This window comes from Silene latifolia, chromosome Y (assembly GCF_048544455.1).
Source record: "Silene latifolia isolate original U9 population chromosome Y, ASM4854445v1, whole genome shotgun sequence".
In the NCBI taxonomy this organism is placed as follows: domain Eukaryota; kingdom Viridiplantae; phylum Streptophyta; class Magnoliopsida; order Caryophyllales; family Caryophyllaceae; genus Silene; species Silene latifolia.
Genome location: NC_133538.1, coordinates 283,119,374 through 283,146,847, shown reverse-complemented (window position 1 = coordinate 283,146,847; position 27,474 = coordinate 283,119,374).

Genomic DNA, 27,474 nt, shown 5'->3' with positions numbered 1-27,474 from the left:
CGCTACCTGTGTAACACCCCAAGTTAATTGAAGAGGTCCAGTGATAGACTTAAATGACTAGTGCTTAAAGGGATTGGAAGTACTACTCATATCAACAAAGTGATCTTTCTTTATGGTCATCCATGCGAAAGAACTCCAAAGTTAAGCGTGCTTTACTGGGAGTAGTCTTAGGATGGGTGACCTCCTGGGAAGGTTTCCGGGATGCGAATGAGTGAGGACAAAATGCGCTATAAAGGACCCGTGTTGATTTGTGGGCCATGTACACAGCCTGGTGAGCTATCATAAGTAACCGCTCCCGACCCGGTTTGGGCCGGGGTGTTACAACCTGCACGCTGCGGTCCGTCCAGAGATGATGGACGAGGGGAGTGCTCCTGTCTTGGTTGGTCCCGGTCTCACCCTGGAGGTACGTGAGTTTTTTGTGTTTTTGTTTTGCTGTCATTTGTTTTTGTGGATTTGTGGGTGTTGTATTTCGATGTTTTGAAAGTTGGCTGTTTTTTTGTTACTGTGTTTTATGTTGCAGGCTTGGTTGTTTTCTTACCTGCATACCGTACGGCCGAAGACGGTGGGCGAGGTGCCTAGGGTTTACCCGGCCAGCTGTGAGGGGTTGGACGGTGGCTTAGAAAAAGTACGCCAAGTAGGAACCAAGTCGACCTACTTGGAGTGCAGGCGTCAGGTGAACGTTCTTCAGCTTCGCAACGTGAGTTTTTATTCCTTATCCTCTCCACTTTGTGAGAATAGGTAAGAAATAGGGTGACTAGGTAGCTAGAAAGCCCCCTTTAGTTTGTTGCGAGTCCCTAGGAGCACTACATATAGGTGCCTCCCTTTGTTGGAGAGCACTTACGGACTCGTAGTTGTCGTCGCCTGTACCTGGAGATGATAATCGACCCGGCTTGGTACCTTGGTGAGCGTTTGGCTCGCCAGTGATTCAGCGAGACCTCCATGGTGCCTGTCGACCCGCCTAGGGTCTTCTCCAATTGGGTTTCAATTTCCCCCTTGGATCGACAGGTAACAGTGCTCGAACCGACTGGAGGACCAAGACTCCTTCTTTGATGTTTTTGGGTTTGACTTTTTTGTTGAATTCCCGTTGTATACGTCGTTGCTATAGCTAGACGTCGTTCAAAGTGTTGAGTCATCGTTCATCTAGGAGGATGAGTTGCTCGTACCTTCGACTGGTCCATTCCGTTTCCGGGACTTGACTTTCTAGTAAGATGTGTAGAGATTGGACTTCCAGTTCTACCGGTTGTACTGCCTCCATACCGTATTCTAGGTATAAGGGTGTTACTCCTGTTGGTGTTCGAATGAAGGATTGGTATCCCCATAGTGCGAATGGGAGTTTGCTCGGCCAATCGGGGTAATTATCCTGCATTTTCTTGATGATCGTGACCAGTATTTTGTTTGTTGCCTCTAACGTTCTGTTATTTTGGGACGGTAGAGGTAGAGATGAACGGTGTCGTTTGATTTTGTACTTTTCTAACAAGGCTTGTGCTTTGGCTCGGAAATGGGAGCCTTGGTCGCTGATGATTTCATCGGGTACCCCATATCTGCAAATGGTGTTGTCTTAAATGAACTTGGCCACTTGTTTAGTGGTCAAGACTGCGTGTGATTGTGCTTCTACCCATTTGGTGAAGTAGTCGATGGCGACTATGACAAAACAGTGTCCTTTGGTGCCTATGTGATTGACTTTGCCAATGATGATGATGCCCCAAGTCGAGAAAGGCCAGGGTGATGTCATGGTATATAGAAGGAATGGTGGTGAGTGTTGTATGTTGGCGAAAATTTTGCATTTGTGGCAATGTTTGACGTAGTTTTTACATTCAGCTTCTATGGTGGGCAAGTAGTAGCCTAACCGCATGATTTTTCGGGCTAGCATCATTGCGTTCATAAGAGGACCACACTGTCCGTCGTGGACCTCTTCCATGACTTTCTTGCCTTTGTTGTGGTCAATGCAGAGGAGAAGGATTCCTTGGGGTGTCTTTTGTAGAGATTATTTTTGTTTATCATGAATTGTGATGCTAGTAAACGGATGGCTCTTTGTCCTCATGGATCAGAGTTTGGAGGGAATTAGTTTTCTATTTTGTAGTTAAGGATTGATTGGTACCAAGGTTCGGTATGGTTTTCCTCGTCATTGTTGATGGCGCAGATGTGAGTTAGTTCGCTCCTTCTTTCGACGCATAAGAGCATGGATGTCATGTTTCAGGTATGTTGATGAGTAAGAAAAGTTTTGGTAGGGCATCGGCAAATTGGTTTTCTTCTCTAGGCAAGTGGAAGTAGTAATTTTGGTCGAAGAATTCGGCTTCTTGATTAATTTTTGCTTGGCAAGGTGTTATGTTGTCGCTTCAGAATTTCCATGATCCGGACACTGGATTGATGATGGGCGAGGAATCACCGTAGACCCTCAATCTTTTGATGCCAAATGTTATGGCTGCTTGTAGGCCGATAAGTCATGCTTCGTATTCGGCGGCGTTGTGGGTGACGGTGAATTCTAGCTTGATTGAGATCGGATTGTGTCCACCTTCTGGTGATATCAGAAGGATTCATACTCTAAAGCCTCTCTGGTTTGATGCACCGTCGATGTATAGGTCCCATATTTCGGTGTCGGCACAAAGGATTGTGGGAAATAAATCTGTATACTTCCCTTAAACTAGAAGGATTATAACGATTTAATAAAGATGATCTAAGGTCATAAAATAAAATACATAAACATAAGTAAAAAGATTTAGAATTAACCTTCGGTCCTAGCAAATATGGCCTAAGAACAATATCAAAATTGATATTCCCCTATTAGTTGCACCCAAGACGATCTGAGATATGCCCTTTGATTATGCTAGAAATCAATCTAAATTTTTCTGTAAAATTTAATTGTCTTTGTGTTCTTGTGATGAGAAAAAGGAGGCTAGGTCAAGAAAAAGCATTAGGGTAGAAATAATTCTCTACCTTTCTTTTTATACAGACCGAAACTTGGAGTTAATTAGGAAAAGAAAAACTTCCCTAATTTCGACCAAGTGAACCGAAATAAGGAATAAAATTTCCTTATTTTTGGTCTTTCCAAAAATATATAATATGTGTTGAATTGTCATCTAGTGAGGATCGAACCCATGACCTCTTGGCTTGTGTACCCTCACTATTACCACTATGACACATTCAGCTTGTTGATATTAAATACAACTGATTATATTTAATTACGAATTAACAGATTAATTCGTCCAAGCTAACATTATATATATTTAATTAAATATAACTTATTATATTTAATTTACGAATTGACAGTTAATTCGTCTCACCTTAATATTATTTAATTTTCATTAAATAATTATCTCATCAACACATTGACTAACTTTTTAGTCATTTTGGGCATCAATGTAATTATATTTCTATAACCACATTTCTCAAACACGTCCTATAGGTGTGACCTCTAGGGACCAGTTGATCACCGCCATCTGTATGATAATAACGTCAAACTTTCTAGCAAGCCAACCGTTATTAGGTAAACGTTAATCAACTGATTAAATATACGAAGTATGCCCTTGTGAACCTGTAAGAGATTTACAAATGTTATCACACTAATTTGTGGAGGACACCAGCTCCAACAAGGATGTCTTCGTCAGGGAGTGACCAGGTGTCGATTGTTGGATTCTCGTTGACGGGGTTTTATGTTAGGAAATTGGCGGCGACCCTTCCTTTAATAACCTTGAGGGGTACAAACTTGAGGTCAAACTCATATAGCATGACTATCCATCTGAATATTCTTTCGTTCAATATAGGTTTTTCTAAGATGTACTTGATGGGGTTTACTTGAAGTAGATGTGAACCATGTAGCCGAGCATGTAATGTTGCAGTTTCTTTGTGGACCATACCAAAGCGAGGCATGTCTTCTCCAATTGGGTATATTTGGTCTCATAATCAATGAACATTTTGCTGATGTAGTAAATGGCTCGTTCTTCACCGTTGATTGTATGTGCTAGCATTGCTCCCGAGGTCGTGTCGGTGACGGTCATGTATAAGGATATAGGTGTTCCCTGCTGTGGCGGGATAAGGACAGGAGGTTTGGCTAGGATTTTATTTATTCTGCCGAAGACCTTTTGGAAATCATCGTCCTAATTGGTTTGATTGATGACACGAAGCTTTTTGAAGATAGGCTCGCAAATCATGGTGAGCTTGGCTATGAAGCGACTGATGTATTAAACTTGACCCAGAAATCCCCGAATCTTCTTCTCGTTCTTAGGCCGAGGCATCCGTTGGAGAGCTTTAATTTTGGTTGAATCGATGTTGATGCCTCTTTTGCTGACGACGTGTCCCAAGTGATTTACGGAGGTGACCCGAATGCACACTTCTGAGGATTTAGTCTCATGTTGTATTTCCGAAGACGGGCGAAGAATTTTTGCAGGGGAAGATCTCTCCATCTCGTACTTTTGATTTAACGATCATATCGTCGACGTATACCTACACTTCCTTATGCATCATGTTGTGTAGGAGAGTGGTGGCGATCCTCTGATAGGTTGCTCCGGCGTCGATTAAATCGAAGGGCATGACAGTGTAGCAGTATGTGCCCCATTGTGTAGTGAATACAGTATTGTGCATGGCATCCTCAGCCATTTTGATATGGTTGCATCCGGCGTGACCGTCCATGAAAGATAAAAGCGCGTGCTCGGCGGTGTTGTCTACCAAGATGTCGACGTGATGTAAGGGGAAGTCGTCTTTTGGACTTGCCTGTTCAGGGCTCAGAAGTGAACGCAAACTCGGATCCTCCCATCCTTTTTGGGTACGGGGATTTGTGGACATGGGCCACCCGCACGCCGATCTGTAGACATACGGCGGTCCGAGAGCCACGTTCGGGGACGTAGAAATGCTCTCGACCGGATCGCTTTAGATCAGTCAATTTCGTCTCGATAAAGGTCTCAAAAACGATGCAGACATGTTAGGAGTCGCCACCAAGAAATTATGGGATGCCTGGAAACTGTTCGAAATCCTCCTTATACCTCGGTCATACGAAGCATAAAGCGGTGCTCGACATAGGTACTAAAAGATAGGGACTCGTCCCTCTTGTACAATCTTATCGCTAGAATGGCTCTCATACGCCCTGGATAAGGCCATCCACTATCCAAAGGTTCTAAGTAAGAGGTGGGGGTACATATTGGAAAGCTATTTAATTGTACACCAAATCCCGCCCGCGGAAGCGGCCTCTATTGATCGATCTTGGTTGGTTAAGTGCAAAAGTTGATAAAACAGGTAAAATACGAGAATGCGCATCCACAAGTTTAAACCTAAGATGTGAAATTTTCTATGTCAGTTGTTTATCCAAGTATCAAGTAATTGATATCGAGTTGGATTTAAAAGTTGATTTGAATGCAAAGACAGAAATTAAACATCCATTTACTAAGTTAGGTTTACGGTGCTTAACACAATCCGTTTGTCTAAAAAGGGAGTGTTTTAAAATGTAAAATGTAAAATGTGAACTCGTCAATCTGATCCATCATGTATCCGGATTAACCAAAATCGAGATCGTCCTAAACAAGTGCTGAAAATAGGGCAGAAACAGTGTCAAGCAGCCTTTGAGGCGCGAGCCTATGGGCGGTGTAAGGGGCTCCCCGTGGTTTTGTAAAAGGTGAATAACAGAAGGGTATTGGGTCACGGGCCAGACATCAGTCCAAGTGAACCTTCTAGTTCTGCAAAAGGTTATCAAAAATGCTTTTGTGGAAAAGGTCGTAAAGACCACGTTTGTATCCAAGTATAAAATATGACTCAAAGTATTCATCATTATGTTGATGATATTCGTTGTCGGGTTTGAATTTGCAAGCTTTACATGAATAGTTTTATAAATAAACATGTAAAATGTATTTGCTCAACCGTTTTATCACCGCACTCGAATTAAATCGACATGGCACATATGTTAGCCAAGGGTGACATGCAATATGGTTAATACAAAGGGGAAAATGAAATTAAATAAAAAGGAATGTTCTTGATATGAACTAATTATATTAAGTTCAATGCTTTGAAATTAGTCAAAGTTTATCATCGTACTCAGAATTCATCCGACATGGTATGTAGAACCAAAAATAATTATAAATATTACTAAAATGCTTGCAAATGTGCTTGAATAAGAAAATTTGTTAAAATGAAGAAAAGAGTGTTGAAATACCCTTTAAAGTGTAATTAACCAAATAATGTAACCGAATCACGGAATTAACCGTCATGGTATAAAGAACCAAGGGTGATTATGATTTATGGTTAAAAAATGTTTAACATAAAAATGATTTGAAATGGTAAAAACCGTTTTAAGAAAGGAAAGAAAAACGAAATAAAATATTGAGGAATGATGAACTTAAACACATTGAGTTGTGACCTGAGAAGCCATATGAGGCGCGAGCCCCTAAGCGAGGCAACGAGCTTCTATCTCATGCCAAAACTCGGTTTTGGCTCGATCTTTCCAAGTTTTAAACCATGTTATGCATGTTTGCTGATGTTAAAGTCATGAAAATAGTAAAAAAGAACATGAAATAAGAGGATTAATTACACCCTCATACTTACATGTTCGGTTGCTTGACGAGAAATCGACAAAGTGTAAAACTTGTAAGTCGGAAAGCGTTGAAAAACCGTTTTGTAAATATGGAGTGTTAATTTGCTTTAGTGTGAGTGTAGTTGGTCGAAGTGGTAAGCCATGTATTTTTAATGCACGATGATGGTACCAAACAATGTGCAAGGCTCGTGTTCTCAATCGGTAGGTCAAAACAACATGTCGATTTTTGACTATAGAAGTCGAGGTCTAGAATTTTAAGGGAGAAAGAAGGGGCGGACTCTCGCGTGGTTGTAAATGGTGGTGCTTGGGGTTATTTATACAAGAATGTGTGGTGTTTTTTATTTTAGGAGATGTGGCCATGTTGGCCACCCAAAGAGGCGCGATCATGTGAGCGATACAAGGGATGCCCTGTCCTTTTCGCAAATTTGGAATTTGTGCTTTGTTCTATCCTAGGTTTTGTTAGGATGTGTTTTGTAGTTGATTGTATTTGCTTAGTCATGTAAAATTGTGTTTGGGTGTTATTTAGGGTGGGTGTTTTGTGTTTGACTCGGGTTTGATTTTGTGTTGAGTCGGGATTTGAATTTTGAGTCGGTTTTTGGTCCGGTGTCGGTTTTTACTTTAATTAGTGTGATTACGACCCCGTCGTCGTGCATAAAACACTCCACTATTTTTTTAAATGTATTAAAATGCTTTTCATTTTCCAAACCGTTTCCCGAGCTTTTTGACACGTAGTTATGTAAATCGTCGATCAAGCGTAGCGATTTTTGAAGCATGTTGTAGTCCGATAATAATCAGGTGCTTGTTGAGGATTCTACAGATACTGAGTATCTACAGATCCCTCAATTTGAATGAGGCTTGGACAAGGCGAAAGTCAAAGTACAGCCCCCAGGTCAATCGAAGATTACAACAAGAAGACCGAAGCGACGTCGAGGCGACTCAAAAGGTTTTCAGCCAAGGACCTACCGTTGGGAAGGGCGACGTCAAGGCCACTCGGGGATTTGAGTGAAGGACCTGTCGTGGGGAACAGTTTAGAGTATGTCGACTGCTGGTGCGGGTCGTTTAAAGACAGTTAGACTACGTATAAAGGCTCGCCATTCTCGAGGCATCTTCGGGATACATCCTTGATTTGTTCTTTCACGGACGTAGAGGCTCGCCATCCATTGATGGTCGAGTGATCGACTGGGGAAAATAGCCTGAATCATCGGGCCTATTTCAAGAGGTTGCTTGTTATCGGTGCGTGGAGACTCGCTAGTCATTGATGGTCGTGTGATCGACTGCGGGAAATAGCCTGAATTATTGGGCACATTTTAAGAGGTTTTTTGTCATCAGTGCATGGAGACTCGCCAGTCATTGATGGTCTAATGATCAACTAGAAGAAATAGCCTAAATCATCGGCCCTATTTCTAGAAGTTGTTTGTCATCAGTGCGTGGAGACTCGACAGTCATTGATGGTCGAATGATCTACTGCGGGAAATAGCCTGAATCATCGGCCCTATTTCAAAAGGTTTTCTGTTGTTGGTGCGTGGAGACTCGCTAGTCATTAATGGTCGAGTGATCGACTACAATAAATAGCCTGAATCATCGGGCCTATTTAAAGACGTTGTTTGTCTGACCGACCCGTTGAGGAGCAACATTGATGCCGCTGGGGGAGGCAGGCTCTTGATTTTGCTTTATTTAACGCTCGGTCGTTGCTGTTTATGTAGGTAGATTCGCAAGTTTTTTGAAGGAGGAATCCATGGGGAGGTCTTCCGGGGGTTCCGCCGGGGAATTTTTGGTGTTTATAAAGGATGATTGCGGTGCTCGGAAGAGATAGGCCCCTTGTAACTTGGGCACGGCTCTTATGGATGGCGGCTTCTATTACTGCCATTTGTAATTTTGAATTTTGAGGAGAAATAACGGTTTTTATTGCCGCCATTCGAAGTTTTTTGCAAGAATAGCGAGTTTGAATTTCGTTATTTGCAGTTTTGCAAGGTAGAAAATAACGGTTTTTATTTCCGTTATTTAAATTTTGTGAGAATAATGAGCTTGAATCTCGCTATTTTGCGTTTGTGTAAAAAATAATGGTTTTTAATTCCGTCATTTGGAATTTTTCTGAATAATAGCGAGTTCGAATTTTGCTATTTTGTAATTGTGGGGAAAATAAAAGTTTTTAATTTCGTCATTTTAGATTTTTTTGAAAATAACTAATTTGAATTTCGCCATTTTCTATTTGTGAAGAAAATGAACGTTTTTTTTCATTCCGTCATTTGAAAATTTTGTGAAAAATAGCGAATTTGAATTTCACCACTTTGTATATGTGATGAAAATAACCGTTTTTAATTCCGTTATTTGAATTTTTTATGAAAATAGCGAATTTGAATTTCGCCATTTGCATTTGTGAAAAAAAATAACGGTTTTTAATTCCGTCATTTGAAATTTTTGTGAAAAATAACGAATTTGAACTTTGCCATTTTCCTTTGTGAAGAAAATAACGGTTTTTAATTCCATCATTTGAGTTTTTTGTGAAAAATAGCGAGTTCTAATTTCACTTTTTTTGTAATTGTGGGCAAAATAACGGTTTTTAATTCCGTCATTTGAAAATTTTGTAAAAATAACGAATTTGAATTTCGCTATTTTGCATTTGTGAAGCGAATAACGGTTTTTAATTCCGTTATTTGAAATTTCTATGAAAAAATAGTGAGTTGAATTTCGCTATTTTGTATTTGTGAAGGAAAATAACGGTTTTTGATTCCTTCATTTGAAAACCTGCATTTGCGAAAAAATGATGACTAAGTATGTGTTTGGGCCAAAGCCCAAAACTTGGCTGAAACACAACTTGACAAGGACAAGTCAAAGTGCGAATCCTTAGAAGCGGCCTAAAGAGGCAGGAGCATCTTGGCGATGCAAGGGGCCTCCATTTTTTTCTGAAAAAAGGTGTTGATTCCTTTTTATAAATAGCGAGTTTTTGCTTCATTGCTTCATCAAACGAGACACAAAAAAAACCCTACGGAAACTTCTCCTCTTCTTCCACAACAAATTCATGGATATTTTCGAAGGTAGGTTGCGGCATTGGTATCGGGATTTATCGCCTCCCAAAAAATATCAACTGAATGTAGTGGGAGTTTGTCAATTGTTGGTGCTTCGCCAACTAAAGGTTCAATTTTCATTCCTTGATGTATGCTCTCGGTTTTGGGATATGAAACACCATGTTTTCGTCTTCCCGAAATGCAAAATTTGCCCGCTTGCCGAAGAAGTCGGTGCTATTGGAGGGTGGTCAGGTTGTACTCCGGTGCTTCCTCTGGCTTGGTTGTGCTATAAGGAGACATTCTGCGCCATGCTTGCCTTGTCGGTAAGCCAAATGAATTATCTCCTTGCTCCTCATGGTGTTGACATGTTGTCCTTTACCAACATCTTCTCCAATCGATTGGATGATATCGTTTCAGAGATTTATAGAAAAAGATTTATTGCCTTTTGCTTAGTGCATGCTTATCTTCTTGGTTATGTTTTGAAGAAGGAGGGACTGAAATGTTATGGTAGTATGACCCTCATTCACATTGTTGAGCAAACGGAGGAGGGACGAGACTCGTCCTGGTTAGTGCTTGGTGAGATCGTTTAAGCCTTGAATAAGAAGGTGCCTTGTGGAGATTCGCCATCATTTGGATCTCCTAGAATCCTCCAAGTATGGCTTATGGAGAGGCTAAGGTATGTTGAGCCTCCAAGTGATGTTTCTTCCTACTCCTTCCGTCACCTTACCATGAGAAAGAAGTTGTATGCGGATAGCTTTGCGTGCACCAAGGCCTATTGGACCTTGAAGTTGGTGGAGGAGGGCGGTCCTCATACCCGTTGGGTGGTGCCGTGGTGGCGCTTGAGATCCTTCACGGGATTTTCCACTTCGGTCGCTTCTTCCCGCTCTTTGATGATCGTAGGTTTGAAGGTCGCTTCGTTCATTTATCCGGAAAGGGTCATGACGCAAATGGGCCGTCAACAAAAGGTGCCCACTCAAAACACTCTTGTCCAAGAGAGTGTGTTCCGAAACTCCGAACTAGTAGAGGCTTTCGAGAGGTGGTGGGACACTCGGCCAACTTGGGAGGTGCCGAATCCCACTTCTATGACATGAGTGACTCCCGCTTATGTCAAATGGTCAATAACTTCCACTATGGAAGAAAGGTCAAAGTTCCGTAAGAACGAGGTCAACGACTTCAAATATCGGGATGCGCCTAGGAAAATCGTGCTTTATTTGATGATGATATGAGTCCGAGTGTGATGAGGTCGCCCAAGAAGAGGAGCTTCGGTCCCAAGGTAGCTTTGGGCCGTGTGTGGGCTCGTCTTGGGCCGGGTAGTGGGTCGTGTAGTAGCCCGAGTGCAGTGGCTGTTGCAGATCCGTTGAGGATCCGTTCCGAGGAAGAAATTTGTGCTAGGCGAGCTAGCAAGAAGAAGAAGGGGAAGATGTATCCCGAAGGCAGAGGCAAGGGTAGAATGTAAGAGTAAAGATCTTCGTCCCCCCTTTTTATTATTATGTTTATTAGTATCTCTGTGTGTATTGTTATTATGTTGTATTAGTTATGTTGTCTGCTTGTCTCTGTTAGTTTTACTATGTAAGATGTCCTAGTCGGTGCTCTAGCTTTGCAAGTCGTGACTCGCTTAGGCTCTTATTGTTCCCAAGTTTTCAATTCCACCTATTATTAATAAAATAAGGGAATTACCCATGCTAAAAAATGTTGTGAACATTTGTTGTTTCTTCATCCATTTTGTCAAGGTAATTCGGTTTGAATTATCCTAAGCTTGCACATGTTAATGGGAGTTTATTGTGGAAAGCGGGAAACGCTTTTTTATGTTATTATTTTTTATTTTTTTTTGTTGGGAGAGAAAGGAGGTGTATGAAGCTTGTGTGGGTTGTTGTTTTTTGTGGTGTGTGTGTGTGTGTGGGTGGGGGGGGGGGGGTCCGGTTTTATCCTTCTTGTGTAAGAAAGGACTGCCTACGTATTTGCGTGAAGGGAAATCAAACCATGCTTATAGTTCAAGTGTTTTTTGTTCTATGCAAATGGATGCTGCTTTTGACAGATCAAAAATCTACTGGAAACATGGCAAGGTGCTAAAAAGGGTTGCTGATGTTGGGTTCTGGCCACTAGCCGTTAGACTAGAGGTAGTTGTTGGTACTAAGTTTCAAAGGTAGTATTTCTTGAGTTGGTATAGGTTGGTTGGGTTTGTAAAGTCTTCCCCGTCTAGGTCGCTCAGTTGCACTGTGCCCCCCAAAAGAATTTTCTTGACTAGGTATGGTCTTGCCCAGTTAGGTTTAAATTTACCCCTCGGATCGACAGGTAACAGTGCTCGAACTGACTTGAGGACCAAGTCACCTTCTCTGATTTTTATGGATTTTACTTTCTTGTTTAATGCCTGTTGTATACGTCGTTGCAATAGCTGGACGTTGTGCAAAGAGTTAAGTCGGCGATCATCTAAGAGGATGAGTTATTCGTACCTTCGACGGGTCCATTCCACCTCCGAGACTGGCTTTCAAGTAAGATGCGTAGAGATGGGACTTCCAGCTATACAGGTTATACTGCCTCCACACTGTATGCTAGGTATAAAGGTTTTGCTCTTGTTGGTGTTCAAATGGAGGTTCGGTATCCCCAGAGTACGAATGGGAGTTTGCTCGGCCAATCATGGTAATTCTCCTGTATTTTCTTGATGATCGTGACGAGTGTTTTGTTTGCTGCATCTACTGCTCCGTTGGTTTGGGACTGTAGGGAGATGAACAATGTCGTTTGATTTTGTAATTGTCTAAAAATGCTTGTGCTTCGGCTCGGAAATTGGAGCCTTGGTTCTCTGATTATTTCATGGGGGTACCCCATATCTGGAAATGATGTTGTCCTGGATGAACTTGGCCACTTTTTTAGCGGTCAAGACTGCGTATGATCGTGCTTCTACCCATTTGGTGAAGTAGTTGATGGCGACTAGGAAAACGCAGTGTCCTTTTGTGCCAATTGGATTGACTTTGTCGATGATGTTGATGCCCCAGGTCGAGAAAGTCCAGGGCGATGTCGTGGTGTATAGAAGGGATGGTGGTGTGTGTTTTATGTTGGCGAATATTTAGTAATTACGTCAATGTTTGACGTAGTTTCTGCAATCGGCTTCCATGGTGGTCCATTAATAGCCTAACCGCGTGATTGTTCGGGCTAGTATCATTGCGTTCATGTGAGGGCCACATTCGCCGTCGTGGACCACTTCCATGACTTTTTTTGGCTTTGTTGTGGTCAATGCAAAGGAGAAGGATTCCTTGGGGTGTTCTTTTGTTGAGTTGGTTTTTATTTATCACGAATTATGATACAAGTAAACGGATGGCTCTTTGTCCTCTTTGATTAGAGTTGAGAGGGAATTTGTTTTTGGTTTAGTAGTTAAGGATGGCTTGGTACCAAGGTTCGGCATGATTTTCCTCGTCGTTGTTGATGGCGCAGATGTGAGCTGGCTCGCTTCTTCTCTGGACGCATAAGGGCATGGATGTCATGTCATCAGGTACGTTGATGGGTGAGGCCACTTTTGCCAGGGTATCGGCAAATTGGTTTTCCGCCCTGGGCAAGTGGAATTAATCAATTTGGTCGAAGAATTTGGCCTCTTGATTGATTTTTAATTGGTAGGGTGATAGGCTGTCACTTCAGATTTTCCATGAGCTGGACACTTGATTGATGATGAGCGAGGAATCACCGTGGACCCTCAATCTTTTTATGCCAAGTGTTATGGCTGCTTGTAGGCCGATAAGGCATGCATCGTATTCGGCAGCGTTGTTGGTGACGGCGAAGTCTAGTTTGACTAAGATCGGAACATGTCCTTCTTCGGGTGATATCAAAAGGATTCCTACTCCAAAGCCTCTCAGGTTTAATGCACCGTCGAAGTATGGCTCCCATGCGTCGGTGTCGTCACAAAAGGATGTCTTCGGATAAGGTTATTTTCTGTCGTTTGGCCTTAATAAAAGTAAACCTAAATTAATACTAACTTATAGCTAGTGGTAAGAAGGATCGAATCCACTGAGAGGCGAGGTAATTATTCTAGTTTGTTAATATTTAAGTTTGTCTTAAAGTAACCAATTTGGGGGGGTTTTGAATGTTTGATTTCTAACAACTAATAACTAGTGAAATACAGATGAATAACAATAATATTAAAGAGTCTAGGGATCGGGTTCACTTGGTAGTCATCAAAGGGTAAGGTTTAATTCATTGATTGAGCAATTTATATTATTGAAAGTCATATGATCGGTCGATTCTAATATGTCATTTTAGATGTAAACTTAACATGCAATCGCTATTATTAACTTGATCTAATTCAATTATCGTGGCCTATACTAGTCTTAACCCTGTCGGTGATAATCCTAGTTTATGCAAGACTAATTAATCAATTTTGATCAGTAATTAATCAACTAGATTTAAGACGATAATTAAACAACAATCAAAAGCAATTTAACAATCAATTCATAAGTAACCCCTATTCTAACAACCTAGATCCCCTTTCACCCTAGATAAAATATTTAGCTACTCATACTAAAGGGAAAAACAATAATAGCAATAATAAGAAAAATTATGAACAATAAACGATGAATAACAATTGAATAATAATAATAATAACTAAGGAAAGATAAAAGAATACCGTAATAATGAAGAACAAGGTAGAACATCCGAATAATAAACTAAAATAAACTAAACTAAAAGTTTTAGGGTTTTCGAAGTAAAATATAGCGTAATTAAACTAGGGTACGATTCTATATATTTATAATAAAACACAATTGACTTAAGGAAAATTCCGGAAAATATAGAAATAGGGAGTTCCTCGATCAAGCCCTGATGTGAATATTATCTACGCACATTTAGTCGCCTAATTGAGCCTATTTTGCATACTATTATAACAATTCATGACCATTTTATCCGTCAATTCCTTCCCTTTTCGTTTTCCTATTGCATTATGTTAGTTTTGTAGGAAAGAAGACAATTAGGCGGAAATTCCCGTCTCCCGTACATATTTGGAAGATTATTAACGATATTGGTTGAACGAGTATGGAAAGAGAGGCAAGAACTAAGATCAACAATGCAAGTATAAGAAGTATGCGAAAGGATGAAGCAAAGCACCCTGTGGAACAATCCGAGCGTCCTAGTTTCAAGACGCTCGTCGCCACCTCAAGCAATCCGAGCATCCCGATTGCCAAGCCGCTCGTCTCCCCTGCCCACGATCCGAGCGTCTCCCCCCTTTGTACGAGCGGACCGTGACGTTTTCAGCAAATATGCTCATCTCTTTGAAATACTTGCATTTCCCTACTTAGAACTTAGAATTGTTAATTACTAATTTAGCCTTATTTAACCTAATCATGCACTACTATATATCCCATTTGATGATACTCAAAAGGGGGCCTCTCTTAGGAGGAAACTCTCTTAGATGAGATTAGAGTTGATTAGAATAGAGGATCCTTTAATCTTTCCACAAATTACACATTATTCTTTCCTTAATTATTGTTCAAGTTTATTATTATTGGGTAATTGAAGATTATTGGGTTATTATTGGAGAATTGACAACCTTCCATCAATTATCAAGTACTTCTATTATTCTTTGCATTATTATTTTGGAATCTCCATAGGTATAATTCTCTTAATCCTTGTTTTAATTATTGTTAATCTTTCTTACTTGTTCATCATGTTTTGCCTTATTAATACGATTGACAACCTTGATTGTTAGCATGTTAAACTTGATAATGAGTGAGTAGTCTCTTAGCTAGGATTAATGGGTAATTAGGGGAAACCAACATGGGGATTAATCATACTTAATCTAATATGTTTTCATAATTAAATTGCTTGCTTGTTGTGATGTCAACCTATGCATATGTTATGTTTGATGAAATGCTAAGCCTATGAATCCTTGCATTTTTACCCTTCTCTTATCTAGTCAACTTAACTTGTAAGATATAAACCTACTCGAGTCTTGTTAGACCATGCATAGAAGTGAATAGAAGGAAACTAAGTCGACTTGTAGGTGTTGTGCAATCTAATCGATTCGGCTCCGGGACCCAACTCTTCTTATGAGCCGTAAGACATAAACCAACTCGGTTCCTCCACAACAATAATTGCTTGCATATAATTGAGAACATGTTTGTATGATCAACTCCCATGAATCCCCTATGAACCCATGATATCCTAACAGTTTTAGTCATTCGTTTACATCTTCATTTTGTTTTGTTGCTTGTTTTACTATTTCACTTTCATTAGTTTAGAACACAACTACAACCCCGAACTAATTGTGACACTAGCACAAATTGAGATAGATAAACTTAGAACCCAAAGTACACCGTCCCATGGATCGACCTCGACTTAACCACTAACTAGTTGTTTGTTGAGAATATAAATGTGTTTGATTGGATGTGTGACGACCAACTCCTGTCCATCAAAATGGCGCCGTTGCCGAGGACGATGTTATGTGATTAAGTTCTTATTTGTTTGTCTATTTTAATTGTGCTTTAACCTTGAGGAACTTGTTCCTCAAGGTTCGTTCTTACCATTTGTGTGTAGTTTCCATGCTTGTAATTGTTTCCTTGTCTTAGCTATGATGACCCAAGACTTGACATATGGAGTATATGTTGGATCTTTTGAGTATGACTATGGGTATGGGGAGTTTGAGGAGCAAGTCAACAGAAACCTACCTTACAACTCATATAATGGAAATCCTAACTACTACCCCAACTTTTCCCACCAAAATCACCACATCCAATATCAACAATAACTACCCAACCAAAACTCACTTTGCAACCAATTCCAAATGCCACAATATGAGCACTTTCACACCCAACCACAACAAAAAGATGAGCCCAACTTTGACATTCAAGATATGGTTCTCCAAATGATGGGAGACCAACAAAATTTCTTCACACAAATTCTGGAGGAGAGCCAAAATAGGAACAATGTTCTCTAAAGCATTGTTACCCATGGTGAGGAGTTGGCAATTCGAATTGCCCAAATGAAAGCAACCCAAACAAACACTCCCCACCAATCTTGAGCATTGAAAATGAATGTAAATTTGAGGCAATGACCTTTGATGAAGAAGATGTAAAGTGGGAAGAGCCAATCTCCTTGAGCTCTTGTGAGTATGAAAGTGTTGTATTTGATGAGGAAGATATGAGGTTGAGTAAGCCAAATACTCTTAACCTTTATGAGTATGAGGGTGTATCATTTGATGTGAACATTGAGGTGTTGGAGAAAGAGTTAATGAAGAGGAGTGAAGCTCCCATTTATGATTCATATGAAGATAGTAATGATGAAAAGACCATAAAAGAGGCTTATGAAGAACACGTGTCTTACAAGGATCTTTGGAATAGGGGAGAAGAATGGACTTGTGATATAACCTTGCTTGTGGAGCCTATCCTTGAGAAGTTTGAGGTATGCTTCCGTGAGGAAGATGAATGTATCTTTCCTATTGACCATGAATACCTTTTAGCACCCACCGTGGAGCCAATGATTGTTGGAGATGATATGGTGGACCTTCTTCAAAAAGTCAAAGCATCATACAAAGGGTACTTGGTGGAAAAGCTCAAGAACAAACTTGCAAATGAACTTGCTTGTGGAAATTTGGCACCCACAACATCAACCCCTAAGGTATCCGGTCATCAATGTTATGAGAATTCTCCTTCTACTCTTAAAGGATTGGTAAATTCAAATGCTATCATCATCACAAAAATTGAAGAAGAAGGTGGTAAGTGGAAGTCTCCGGACGAATATGAACCATACTTCACACCTTGTGTTGACAAGAATTATGAGCTTATTGGTTGGAAGCATTGGGAAAGATCTAGTGCCATGGATAAGATGAAAGAAAGAATTTACGACAAGCTTCCTTGGCCAAATTTCATGCTCAAGTGGAGCAACACATACATATGCATATTTGGAGCTTGTTCACAAGCTTTTGATCTTCTTCTAAGAGCCTTGAGCTCTATGGACAAAGAATTTCTATAATTTGAACTAGTTAAGTGGAGTCCTATCTCAAACCACCATGTGTAAGATATTTCTCGAACTTTTACCTTGTATAATATTGTACATTTTAGCACTTTTATTTACAATTTCTTGCATGAGAGTAGTGAGAGAGAGTTTTCTTACATTCTTATTGAGCAAAATTTCAAAAAAAGATAAGGAGGAATAACAAAAGGGTGCAAGGGTACGATCTTGGAAAGAAAAGAATGAAAAGTATGAAAAGCAGCACGGGACACTCGTCCCGAGGGCAGGACGCTCGTCCTCACCCTCCTTGTGGGTACTGTTTGGCGCTGACTTGAAATCCGAGCGGATAAATCTACAAGACGCCGCCCTGGAAAAGACGCTCGTTTTATCTATAAGACGCTCGTCCTGCAAGGCACCTCGAAGAAAATTTTGCACTAGATTAGAATCCGAGCGGATTCTGATGAAGACGCTCGTCCTACCTCAGCCGCTCGTCTCAAGCTCGATATGCTCGTCCTCAGTCCCCACCAGATGAACCAGAATCACTGGAAGAGAATCCGAGCAAATTCTCCACAAGACGCTCAGACTTCTTTAGCAAGACGGTCGTCCTGACTCTAAAAACGCTCGGATTCCTTCACTTATCTCAAATAATCCGCCCCAGCCCGACCCTCAGCCGTTCGTCCAACACTAATTTTCTATAAAAACACCCCCACCATCCCTCATTTCCTCACCTTATCTAAACCTAATCCACACATATTCATCTCCAAACACTCCCATCACAACAAAAATCAACCAAACCCTAACTTTCCCGAATCAAAAAATGATGAACCTCAAGGGAAAAGCCAAGAAGTTCGTTGAATCCGCCACGAAGAAACGCAAGGGCTCATTTTCTTCTTCCGGTCAAGAAAGAATGCCGCCAAGAAACTTCCGCCCCGTGATGATAGGAGGGGTGGAACAACTTGAGTACTTTCCGGAGGTACTCTTCACATCCGATGAGCACCGCAACAAATTCATCAATTTGCTAGGTAAGCATTACGAACCGACTCAATTCATTGACACTAAAGTGTTAGAAATCCTAGGTATAAGGTATTATACTGAAATGTTCTTTGATGGTTTGGGGATTGGAAAGTTATTCCATGCCCATGAAGAAACATATCTTAGCCTTACCTTGGAATTTTTGAGTAGCCTTCGCATTGTTTCGAACACGAAAAGATCCGTTGGTATGGAGTTCCGGTTGTGCAACCACGACCATAGACTAACCCTCAACCAATTTGCAAATATTTTTGGCCTTGTTGTGCCAACAAGTAACACCGACAAACCCTCCGACTTTGATGTGGACCAAATTTGGAGGGCTATTTCTGGGAGGGTTTTCATTCACCAAAAACAATGCTATACCTTCGCAATCCAACATCGGTGATTTGGATCACCGAACGCTTCATTGCCGGCACCATTAATGGAAGATTTGAGCAAGATAGGTGCACTCTCCTCGATTTAACCTTTCTAAAGTCCTATCTAAATATTCGGGAATATTCGGGGGACAAGGCAATGCAATTTCAATACCCCCTTGACATGCTTACAAGATTCTTCGACTTTTCTCAAGGGAACTCCCAACTCAAGACCTTCGTGACGGGAGGTCTAATTACTATTTTAGCTAACAACCTTTGTCCCGGATTCAATTACAATGGGACTTATGCGCCACTTGAGGGTAGTACTTTGATTGATGAGGACGCCGTCTTCAAACACCACCGGTGGTGTGCCTACACTCAAGACGGGAGTGTAGAATGATTCACAAAAGGGTGTTCCTCTATTGTTCTTTCGGGATGGAATATACCCGGTACCGACCCGAGATTGAGCCGGTATTCACCTATGCCGAGCTACCTCCTCAACATTGAAATCTACCCCAATCCCCCTCAAAGAGAAGAAGTACCCCGCCATCCTCCACCACCTCGCGGCATACCGGCAAGGCCCAATGCCTCGCCTTCCTTTGTGCCTATCCCACCATACCCCACTGCTCATAGGCCATTCGCACCGCAAGTCCCCAATGCTCCGGATATGAATGATTTGATGGATCTTATGAAGAGGTTTGATCTTGGAGTATACGATGGAAGGGTCGATAACTATTTGGCCCTCTATCCTCAATACTACCAAATGGCACAACAAGGGTATATCAACCCTAATGGCCCTCGACCATCTTGGGCTCAACCGCACCTTTTGTTCCCTAATCAAGGGAACCAAGCCGGGAAATTTGACGGTCAAGGTGGAGGACACTTCAGTCGAGGTGGCGGACACTTTGGTCAATGCGGAGGGTATGACCAAGGAGGAAGTTCTGGCGGGTATGGCTACCGCAATGATGATGATGATGACGAGTGAGAGATGCCTACCTCATCATCTACAATCGTATGATACTCTTCTCTCCCTCTTTCTTATGTATAGTGCATCACATTTAGTTTAATCTTCATTTGTATCTATATCATATTGCATTTACATTAGTTAGTTCATATAGTATAACTTGCATTGTAATATACCTCACATGATTCATGTAGATAGTTGCATATAGACTAGAATTCATGCATAGTCACTAATGACCAATCCTATTCTTTTCTACACTAGAAATAGCGTTTAATGTCGGTTTGAGGAGATTTGATCATAGGTGACCATAGTTTACTAGAATTCATGCATCATATAATATAGTTTCGATTGCATTTATTTATTATATATGTCATATAGAATTGCATTTAGGTAGAGCATGCATTCATTCATATCATATCATTGCATTTGTACTTTAATTTCCATAAAATTAAAAAACCAAAAAAAATGTATTTCCTTTTTATTCCTAATCCTACAAGTACATTGAGGACAATGTCCAAAATAAAGTGGGGGATGGGAATTTACATTCCAAAATACATAAAAATTGAAAATTTTCGAAAAATCCCAAAAATATGTTCTTTAATTTCATAAAATCAAAAACCATAAAAATTTGAAAAATTTGAAAAACCAAAAACATGTTCTTTTCCTTTATAGTGTAGTCTTATATATATTGTGTTTGTTCATCCTTTTCAAATTGATCGACTACGCCACATCCGAGGCACGAGGAATATGAAGACCGCAAGGTATGATCTATCCAATCTCCTTTTTCCTCTCTATATTAATGACTATTTGGCTTTATTTTGATTGATGCGGTATAAAAAATGTGAAATTAGGATTGCATTTAGTTTATTTGGCATACTAGTTGGTATAAGCATGTGCATTAGGATGTATATATGTTAGTTGCATCATGGCATGTAGTTTTCATGGTTAGAAAATTGTTGTGAAACCGTCTATTTGGGAAGCTTGAGAAGTGTATATAAGGCCCTTGTAGATACTTTTTATTCTTAAGACTTTGCTTGTTAGAATGCTTGTAAAACACCCTAGGATGTGTCATGCTAGTATCCTTTGACCCATGGATTAAGGCCTAGTCATGAGTACCTTGTGGTGTGATAACTCCTTGGCTACTGTTTATTCCAAGGTGACCCTTGAAACCATGCATCTATCATCCATGTTCTACCACATTTTTGTCATCAAAGGGAATGGGCACAAAAATTGTTCAAAATTTGAGTTCAAGAAATGAAATGAAAAGTCAAAAAGTTTGCAAATTGTATCAAATGAAAAGAGGAGAAAAATAGACTCCTAATGCTTCAAATATAAGCACCCTCACTAAAAATGGGGTGACTTTGAAAATGTTCAAAAGAAAATGAAAAAAGTTGAAAAATTGTCAAGTGTTGAAATGCCAAAAATCAAAAGAAATAGAAAAAAGAAAGTGCTCTCAAATGTTATATGCCCAAGAAATTGGGGTGAAAAACAACAATAAAAGCAAACTCCTAAATGAAACTCAAATACTATTGATCCCTTTTCCATCGTATCCACTTTTGTGCATGGTAGAGAGGGGACGACCCTTCTTCTTGTCTAGGAAAGAAGGGGAATTCCGCGATCCTCCAGTGTTTCTAACACCATAGGAGTCTATTCTTGACAAAAGCATTTAACGATTGAGGACAAAGGTACCCTAGCTTGACACAACTTGGAGGTGATTTATTGGTATCCTTCTAGGTTTAGTAGTTTGAAGAAACCATATCTATAATGGAGTGTGTACCCTTGAATTGCTTCCCCTTTGGATAATTTCCACCACTTAGATGAGGAAAGTCGCTATTCTTTTATAGATGCATCTATTACTTGATTTTGTGTGCTTTAATGCTTGGATGTGTCGCCATTTTGGCAAGCCCCACCTTGCCTTGCAAGAAGGCATCCTACCTCATGGTTGTCTTGTTGTGAGTTGAAGGGGCGGAGTAAGACCCGCTAATTGTCTTACATCAGTTATATTATTAGAATAGTTTAAATAAAGGTCTAGTTCTAGTCACCTCTTTACTCGGGACGAGTAAAGGTTCGATTTGGGGATATTTGATGTGAATATTATCTTCGCACGTTTAGTCTCCTAATTGAGCCTATTTTGCATACTATTATAACATTTCATGACCGTTTTATCCGTCAATTCCGTCCTATTTCGTTTTCCTATTGCATTACGTTTGTTTTGTAGGAAATAAGACAATTAGGCGGAAATTCCCGTCTCCCGTACATATTTGGAAGATTATTGACGATATTGGTTGAACGAGTATGGAAGGAGAGGCAAGAACTAAGATCAACAATGCAAGTATAAGAAGTATGCGAAAGGAAGAAGCAAAGCACCCTAAGGAACAATCCGAGTGTCCTAGTTTCAAGACGCTCGTTGCCACCTCAAGCAATCTAAGCGTCCTGACTGCCAAGCCGCTCGTGTCCCCTGCCCACGATCCGAGCATCTCCCCCCTTTGTACGAGCGGACCGTGACACTTTCAACAAATATGCTCATCTCTTCGAAATACTTGCATTTCCCTACTTAGAACTTAGAAGTGTTAATTAATAATTTAGCCTTATTTAACCTAATAATGCACTACTATATATACCCTATTTGATGATAATCAAAATGGGGGCTCTCTTAGGAGGAAACTCTCTTAGATGAGATTAGAGTAGATTAGAATAGAGGATCCTTTAATCTTTCCACAAATTACACATTAATCTTTCCTTAATTATTGTTCAAGTTTATTATTATTGGGTAATTGAAGATTATTGGGTTATTATTGGAGAATTGACAACCTTCCATCAATCATCAAGTACTTTTATTATTTTTTGCATTATTATTTTGGAATCTCCATAGGTATAATTCTCTTAATCCTTGTTTTAATTAATGTTAATCTTTCTTACTTGTTCATCATGTTTGGCCTTATTAATATGATTGACAACCTTGTTAGCATGTTAAACTTGATAATGAGTGAGTAGTCTCTTAGCTAGGATTAATGGGTAATTAGGGAAAACCAACATGGGGATTAATCATGCTTAATCTAATATGTTTTCATAATTAAATTGCTTGATTGTTGTGATGTCAACCTATGCATACGTTATGTTTGATGAAATGCTAAGCCTATGAATCCTTGCATTTTTACCCATCTCTTATGTACTCAACTTGACTTGTAAGATATAAACCAACTCGAGTCTTGTTAGACCATGCATAGAAGTGAATATGAGGAAAGTAAGTCGACTTATAGGTGTTGTACAATCTAATCGATTCGGCTCCGAGACCCAACTCTTCCTAAGAGCCGTAAGACATAAACCAACTCGGTTCCTCAATAACAATAATTGCTTGCATATAATTTAGAACATGTTTGTATGATCAACTCCCATGAATCCCTTATGAACCCATGACATCCTAGCACTTTTAGTCATTCGTTTACATCTTCATTTTGTTTTATTGCTTGTTTTACTTTATCACTTTCATTAGTTTAGAACACAACTACAAACCCGAACCAATTGTGACACTAGCACAAATTGAGATGGATAGACTTAGAACCCAAAGCACACCGTCCCATGGATCGACCTCGACTTAACCACTAACTAGTTGTTTGTTGAGAATATAAATGTGTTTGATTGGATATGTGACGACCAACCCCTGTCCATCAAGCCCCAATGTACTCGATTGAGTACACAATATCCTCGATCGAGCCCGCGCTTAGTTGATCGAGAAACCACTTATCTTCAGCTTCTTTCTTCGTGTTGTCTTCTTAACTTCTCTTCCTTCATTCTTATGGATTCACGTGCCATGCTTCGTGTATTCCTTCATGCCCCCTCCGCGATGCCAATTTCATTCATTTGCTCCTCAAATGCATCATTCCTGCATTAAACATCAAAGGCATGTAAATAATATAATTTAGCACGAAAACCGTATCATAAGCAATTAAGGGGAGGAATAAATATGTATATAATTATGACTCATCAAACTCCCCCAAACCATCTCTTTGCTTGTCCTCAAGCAAAGCATCACACAATTACAAAAGGCATTCATACAAATGGCGAATAAACAACTCAGAGATAATGTTTAGTGCAAACAAATCCCCAGCTATCCATAACTGTAACAAAGTAATGACCAAAGTGTACCTATAAAATAAATTCAAAGGTACGGGAAATAGAAAATGTAGCTCAAGTCTCAAGTCACCATACCATAGAAAAATGCCAAATACTTTTCGATCTTGCAAGACAAATTTGTCGGATTCTCGCGGATTCACTCATGCACTCATAAGTATGTAAGGGTGAATTATATGTGAAGATAGAAATAAGTAGAAACATTTACTCAACTTATGAAACATGCATGCAATCCAATGTGATAAAGATTTCCCCAACTAGTATGCAATCACCAAATGTAGACAAAAGTACATGTATCAAGGACAATAATTATATAAAACGTATTTCAAGCCATTATCTTCCCCAACTGGCAATATAAAACGTCTTTCAAGCCATAATCTTCCCAATTGAACAAATAACAAACACTTAGTACAACCATAGAGAATTAAAGGGTTTTGTAGTAGTGCACTACTACAAAAATCAGGAATTTGTAGTAGTGAGAGTTATAGGGTTTTGATTTAGATGAATTATTTTGGATCGAAGATAATTAAAGACTAGATTACTTTAGATCTGAATTAGTTCTAGCAAGAAAAACAATTCTAAGTTTACATTCCAGGCTTTCTATACTCATTTTTATGTGCTTCAATATGCTTTATAGTTACATCGTAGAGAAAAATCTCCTCGGTTCTTTAACTCAATTTAATTTTTAGCTGCTTTTTCTCATTGGCTCGTTTATTTCATAGGCCTTACACAACTATCATAACTGAAGTTCAGGAGCTTTAAGAATTGGTAAGCATAGCTATTGACTTTTTAGCTTAAAATCCAGATATATTTGGGTATATTTCTTCACTCTAGATTCTAATTATGAAAGGTGATTATTTTGTTAACCATATGCTTGATGCCTTTCAATTCCAGATCTTTTACTATCAGTATTTCATTCGGTAATTTTTCTACTTGATGTTAGTTTGATGGTTCTAGAATTAGTTCAATGATACTCCCTATTTTTCAATCATTTGTTTACCTTACCCTCATAAAGAATAAAAAAGTAAACAAATAATTTGGGACGGAGGGGGCAAATTAGTTTCAGTTAGTCTAATTATATCTTTCCTTTTTCCATTGTAGGATGCAGCATGCACATTATTTTCCGATAATTCATAATGTCAGTGTACAGTCAGGGGAGGTGTGTAGTTTGCACTCACTATTACTTAAAATAATTATGATTATTTGCTTTATTATTGCAAATTATGTCATCTGATAGTTGTATATTTCACTTTGGTTAGGGATACCTTCCATTTTCTCTGTTATCGTAACATGGTGTTTAACGTGAAATCCTACTTATATTTGTGCCCTCACTCATTCTAATTTTTAACAAAATTATTTGAGTTAGATAAGATTTCTTGAATTGAGTTTTGTATTTGTCTTTAGGCCTTTTGTTATATTCACCTCCTTCTTTCACTTGACTTAGTAAAGTATACCCGTAGTTCTTAGAGGTTCTTAAAAAATGCAATTTGATGACTTATTAACATGTTAGCTTGTAATGTCAAATCATACATATTTTTTGGCCTAGATCCTTGGTGATTAAGATAACTCATGTACATGTAAGGATGTAATACTTTCATTTAATTAGAGAGTGGCTATTACTAGTACTTAATTTGTATAAAACTTTGTCTATCAGTTATATCATTTTCGTTTGTTATATGGCAATTGTGAGAGGTTGTAGAGATATACTTCCTCCGTTCCATTAGGTTCTTTACGTATTTCGTTTTGGGCCGTTTCATTTAATTGTTTACGTTTCTATTTATGGACATGTTATGAGCTTTAAATGACCAAAGTGTCCTTGCATTTAATAACCAATGCTCACCCTTCACACCCTAATGACAATCCTTTGTAGGATTTGGAAATGTATTTAATTTGACAAAGCAATTTATGCTATGAAGTAAAGTTTTGGATATATGGACTCATCAATTTATTTATTTTCTAAGCCTTCTATGATGTCAGTCGGGTAATTTATATAATGTTAGCAAACATCTGAAATACAAATGGCGGAAAAACAATTAGGTGATGGAAAAAAGCGTCGAGAAAAAGAGTGTCCCGATGCTTAAAAGCGTCGGCATTTAAAATGTTTCGTGACACACCAAAGCGTCGACAATTCTTGACAAGGAAAAGCGCTGAGATCATTGACGCTAAAAAGCGTCACAAATTTCTGACGCACCAAAAAACCACGCTTTTAAAAGCATCGAGAAATAAAATGGCGACGCTTTGAAGCGTCGAGAATAGCCTTAAAAAGCGTCGAAAAAGCAAGGAAGTTTTTGTAGTGATTTGCTTCATATTTTTTTTCTTCTTTTTCCAACACAAGGATACAACACAATTGCTAAATAATTCTACTAGACCCACAATTGACAATAATAGTCTCAATCCCAACCATAGTAGTAAAATGGACATGATAAACAAGCAACTGCGACTGTCCCGAAAAGGTAGGCAAATTCTGGAATTGTAGCTATTAGATGTAGGATATGAAACGGCTATAAGGGTTCAAACGGGCTAAATAAAAGGTAATGTAAGGCTTATTTGAACGGTAAGAACCGCTTATCCACATGTACTTAGTCAAATGAAAGCATTAAGAGTATCAAGAAATTAATGTGACACTTATGCAGTTTGATATTACACATTCCACAAGGAGAAACCACACTTTAGCCTAATTGACAGTGAAACCACTTTATTGATGTTCCTGGCCTAGGAAGCTCTGTAGACCTCAGAATTGAAGTTGTTTACCAACATAATTGTGTCAAATCTAATTAGCATAAGGCATGTCAATACGGTCAAGACTTGAATTATGAGCTTTGTTTCCATGAATAACGGGTCAAAACAATGTAAATGGACAACTAAACAAGATTCAAATGAAAAAACAAAGCAATTTAACATCATTGTTACTAAATTCACCAAGACTCGACCTAAAACAAAGTAAAAACATATTTTTGTATTTTGTAAATTTTTAATTTTTATGGTTTATTAATATAAAAGCACACAACAAAAAGAAATCACACAACATCAATAAACTCCTCCCCCAAACCTAAATGTCACAGTGCCCTCATTGTGACGCCTACAACATAGCAATCACACAAAAATTTCCAGTAACCTAAAGCACACTACTAACAAAGGCAATAGGGAAATAACTAGAGATAATACAATAAAAATAGATACAAGGGAAGAGAATATCGAGTAAGAGCATAGGGATTCCCCCAAACCAACTGCAAAAATAGGGGAAAATAATCAACCGCGCAATTCCTATCATCGTCTGGCTACGTTTCTGACCTAAAAAACTTGAGTACTCGATCGAGCCCCATTACACTCGATCGAGGAACAATGTGGCGAGCATAAATTGTGCATTTAAAATAAATGCGCACACAAATCACATTCAATACAACTTAAAGCACGTAATACTAAATCAAAAAGTAGCGCATGTGCTACACACAAGCATAAGTAGTACCAATAAATAGTCCAAGCAAAGAAAATAAATGACAAATTAAGTTCTTTCTCATCAAACTCAAAGTCTAATATAAAATATGAGCAATG